We start from the raw sequence: 5,435 nt of genomic DNA, 5'->3' as shown, positions 1-5,435 counted from the left end.
AATTTATTGTCTGTATAGCTCTAGGATAAAAGCCTGAGATCAGCATGGTGGCATGGTTGGATCTTTCTGAGGGCAGTAAGGAAGATTGTATTCCATTCTGCTTACCTATCTTCTGATGGTTTGTCAGAAATCTTTGACACTCTTTGGTTTACAGATACATCACCCTAGTCTCTACACTCATCTTGACATAGGATTCTTCCTGCATGCATGTCAATCTCTGCACAAACTTCCTTTCAATAAAGATACCAGTCATACTAGGTTAGGGTCTACATCAATGACTTCATCTTAACTTGTTCAAATGGAAAGACCTTGTTCTCAAATAAGATTTTAACGCTCACAAGTATTGGATGTTGTGATTTAAAAATCTTTGGTGGAGGGAGTACATAAAGCAGTCCACAACAGACACAGTATTTGATTTCTAAATGTCTGTTCATCTAGGAAATCACTTTACTCATTGGATGCTTCCTATGAGAATAGTAATACTTGGATACTGTTAATATTTTCTCACAGAACTACATCTTACACTGAATGCAAGGGACCTTGGGATTAAATAACCACTGGTCCTGTTCTTGGGATAATGAGATTTTAGGCTTTACTACATTGTACTGATATAACTATAGCTAAAGCCCCTACTCTAACCACTCCATCTTCCCCACTTTCAACCATAGTTAATAGTAAAAATACTCAAATGTGTTCATGAAGCATGGAAGGTGATCCATTACAAAGATGTTTTCAAGCCATAGTTCAAAGAAATATGATCAACCAAGTCAAGCCTTTGAGAGCTATGGTATAAAGTCATCAGGTCACAGTTTGTACAGTAGATCATGGACTCCTCAACCTACCAGATTTATAAGCCCACTTTTGTGACTACTTATCCTGTCCTCTTCCTAGCCTATAAGTAATAAAATAAGTAAAATATTTATGTTAGACAGCATGTTAGATATGACAAGTGCTAAGGAGAAAAACAAAGCATGGAAAATAGACAAAGAATTATGTCAGACTGTGAACTTTCAGGTAGGCTATCTAAGGATGTTCTCCCTGAGAATGTAAATTTAGAGAAAAAGACCAAGTGGCATGAGGAATTCAGACAGATGGCTATTTTAGGGAGACAACAATGATGTTCTAGGTAGAGAAAGCAGCTAATGTGAGCTCACTAAGGAAGAAGTCTGCCTGGAATGTTTGAGGTCAAGGTAGCTAAACCAAGAGAATAAGGAGTAGACAGAGATGAAATCAGAGAGATATTATGGAACCAGATTATCTCAGAGGTTTTTCAACCTGATCAGTATTTTGGTTTTTACTCTGAATGATGTAGAAATTCATTAAAATTTTTTCAAAAGAAGCAACTAACATGAAAATAATTATGGTTTTTGCACAGAGCATAGATTATGGAGACTAAGGGCAAGAAACAGGGAGAACGTGAAGTAGCTAGTATAATAATCCAGGCATGAACAATGGTGGTTTAGATCATAATATTAACAGCAGACTGGGAACTAGTTGTTAATTTGGGATATGATTTCATGCAGGACAAAGAGAATTTGCTGACACAATGGATGTAGAATGTGAGAGGGAAGCAAAAAGAATTGACACCAAGGCTTATGGAAGATTTGAATTGTTATTTAACTGAGATGGGAATGACTACAGAAAGAGCCAGAGTTCACTGAGGAGAAGCAGATATCAGGTAGTCTGTCTTGGACCTGTTAAATTTGAGATGCTTGTTAGATTTTTAATTGTCTATGTCAAGTAGCCATTTGGAGAATTGAGTCCAAGTTTCAGGAGGAAAGTCCAGGAAAGAGATAGAAAGTTTTAAGCCATAAGCATATAGATGGCATTTCAAACCATGAGACTGGATGAAATGACATGGAGAATGTGTGGGCAGAAAAGAGAATGGTGCAATGCCTAAGCCCTAGATAGCTCAGAATCTCCTAATTTCCATTCTTCTCTGATGTTCTTTCTTTGCATTTTCTATAGACTCATTCGCTTCCTATCTTACCATTAATGGTTTACATTGCTCTGCTATATGTCAAAACTTAAATTGCTATATACAGTAAAAGAGCATAGTGCTGGCTTATAAAGATAAAAATAAATCAAACTAATAGGATATAAAGCCCATTAATACACTGATTGCATATAAGTAGACTGTGATTTATAATAATGGTGGTATTAGAATAGTAGGGAAAGAATGCTCTTTCCAAAAAATGGTTATGGGAAAATTGTCTATGCATAGAAAAAATAAAATAAATATGATCCTTCACATTTTACACATCAGCAATTAGGTATGCATGCTGCATTTATGCATAAGGTAAAACAGTAAGCTTATAGACTACACTGTAGTAGAATATCTTTATGGTCTCACTATAGACAAAAAGTCCTTAAACAGGAAGCAAAAGCACTAACCATAAGAGAAAGAGTGATAAATTGGCTCATATAATAAAATTGAACATTTCTGCTCATCAAAATATGCCATTAAAATTTAAAAGGACAATCTGGGCTTGGTGATTCATGCCTGTAATCCCAAAACTGAGGCAGGAGGATTGTGAATTCCAGGATAGGCAGTTACATAATAAGACCCTGTCTCAAAAAATAAAAAGGCAAAATATCCACAGGAAAAATGTATTTTTATGTGTATTATTAGCAAATAGTTTGTTTCCTGAAAATGTAAAGAATGGCCACAAAGGAATAAGAAAGAGGCAGAGAATTCAATACAAAAAAATGTTAAGATATGTCAAGTATGGTGGCTCATGCCTGTCATCTCAGCTATGTGGGAGGTATATGAGGTACAGCAGAGTTGAGGCTGGCCTGGCAAAAGCATGAGACCCTAATAAACAATAACTAAAACCTAAAAGTGATGGGGATGTGGCCCAAGTGGTAGAGTACCTGCCCATCAAGCTTGAGGCCCTGAGTTCAAACCTATTACAAAGAAAGAAACCGCGCGGTGCTGTCCTCACCGCCAGCGTCCCAGCTCGCCTAGCATCTGCCGAGCCTCCAGGCCAAGGTTTCAACAGACCTCGCCAACATGCCATCTCAAATGGAACATGCCATGGAAACCATAATGTTTACATTTCACAAATATGCAGGAGATAAAGGCTACTTAATAAAGGAGGACCTGAGGATCCTCATGGATAAGGAGTTCCCTGGATTTTTGGAAAATCAAAAAGACCCTCTGGCTGTGGACAAAATAATGAAAGACCTGGATCAGTGCCGAGATGGCAAAGTGGGCTCCCAGAGCTTCTTTTCACTAATTGCAGGCCTCACCATTGCATGCAATGACTATTTTGTAGTTCATATGAAACAGAAGGGAAAGAAGTAAGCAGATTCCCATAATTACTCCTGCCTTAATAAGAGTTCTCCCAGAGGGTCACTTAAGGGATCTGCCCCACAGCTTCTCCTTGTATCAAGATTTCACAAACAGCCCAGGACCCTTAGGAAATATGCAGATAATATCCAACTCCCATTTGGCAAGCTGAGAAAGAAAAGTTAATTAAGTGCCACATAAGATTTTGATTTTTTTTATATTGTTTGCACCCTTTTGCCCTCAATAAATAAAATCCTTTTTTATTCAAAAAAAAACAAAGAAAGAAACCAAGACAAAAATACTAAAAAAGCACTACTGTACACGGACACACACTTCCATACACACAAAATGATAGGCATATGTCTATTATACATGATACTTGTCTGAAAAGATAATCAACCTAAGTAGTATTAAGGAAAATACAAACTAAAGCCACCTATAAGAAAGACTAAATTTTTAAATACTGATAATAGGTATAGGGGGCAGTGGCATTGAATATGGCTACAACCACCTTGGGAAATGTATCTAATAAAGCTAAAAATATGCATCTGTTGGGACCTTGTAATTTTACTCTTTAACATGTATCGAAATAATGCAGCTCATGCATTCTAGGCAGCATGCACACAATGTTCACAGCATCCTTATCTACATAGTTAAAACTGAAAACAACCCAATATCCTTCAACAGTAGAATGATTAAGTCACTTCCAACACACCCGTAAGTGAATGGATAGAATGTTGAGTGAAAGAAACCAGAACCAAAGCATGTATATACTATATGACTCAATTTAAACAAAATTTAAAAATGGGAAAATGTAATGACTAACAATGTAGGCTTAGATGGTATAAAGGAAAGCAATGCAATTGCTATCCTCGTATTGTAGCAATGATAAATCTTGAGAGGAAGGGGTTGAGAGAGGGCACAAAGAGACTCCTGAGCTGTATTTTATTCCATGGTGATGGTAACAATTATACTGAGGTTTGCTTTGCCACAAATAATTAAGTTTTCAAAAAAGAAAAATATAATAGAATTCATGAATTGAAAGGCATATGATAAAGCAAACAATTTCTGTTTTTGTGGTTGTTATATTCCACTTTTAACAGTAGGGAAGGTCATAGTATTGGATTGTTTTGATTTTGTGCTTGGAGCAGCTTTCAAGTTGGTAGAACACTATAACGGAACAAAAGTGGGGCACAGAGGGGTTTAAGCATGTCATAGCATGGAACACATGCAGGGTAAGCACAAAGCCTTCATTTCACTTGACAGGCTGGCTTGGTTTTCTGATTGAGTTTGGAGCCTCATGTGAGCCAAGGAAGAAACTACTCTGCGAGCAATTATTAATCTATGAGTAAATATTTGTTATACTTGTCCTAAAATGTAGAATTCGCAGGAAACAGATTAGTTCCAAATCCTGTTGATAGGTGAATTTGGGGATGAAATGGCTCAATTAAGTCTGGGCTTCAGCGGAAATTCTCCCTCTCCATTCCCATGCTGTGATGTAAATTCAGCTGGCATTTCACTTTCTGAATAAAAACAAGGTGTGTGTATTGTGGGTAAAAGAGCATATGTGCAGGTGGGGAGTGGAATGTATGATAGAGATTGCTCAGTATAGGAAATGATAAGTGCCTAAACAGCAAAAGAAAGAAGGGATGTAAAATTGACATGGAGCATAGACGTTTTCCTCAGCGTAGTTTTTTTTTTCTTAACATTGTACAAGAAAATGGCTATTGACTTATGACTCACTGGAAAAAATTTAGAATGTTGAAAAAGGCACTGACTTGGAAGCAGAAGCCTTGGCTTCTGATTTCAGTAATGACACTAGTTAGTTGTATGAATTTGTGCAGGCCACCTTTCTCCTCTGGACTCTACCTGTCAAGTGAGCAATTAGGATAAGGTGGCCTCTGAGTATACTTCTACACCAACAGTCTAGAATTCTATGATGGGAGACAGTTCGAATGAGAAAACCTTGAATATCAGCACCATGCCTTTGTGACATGGAATAGGTCACTTAGCTTTTCTGAGCCTCCTTTCCTTATATGTAAAATGAAGTTGATAATATTTATACCATTTGATTATGAAAGATAAAAAGAGATGAAAATTTTGACAGCTCAGGTTGGTCCATGGAACAAAATGAACTTTCCAA

General features: G+C 37.0%; 1 pseudogene; it reads left to right on the top strand.

The window, feature by feature from the left end:
- The first annotated feature begins 2,932 nt into the window (after nucleotides 1-2,932).
- Nucleotides 2,933-3,568, top strand: LOC109679211 (protein S100-A10 pseudogene; annotated as a pseudogene).
- The last annotated feature ends 1,867 nt before the right edge of the window (nucleotides 3,569-5,435 follow it).

The sequence above is a fragment of the Castor canadensis genome, chromosome 5 (assembly GCF_047511655.1).
Source record: "Castor canadensis chromosome 5, mCasCan1.hap1v2, whole genome shotgun sequence".
Lineage (NCBI taxonomy): Eukaryota > Metazoa > Chordata > Mammalia > Rodentia > Castoridae > Castor > Castor canadensis.
This window is presented reverse-complemented; position numbering and strand designations above follow the sequence as displayed.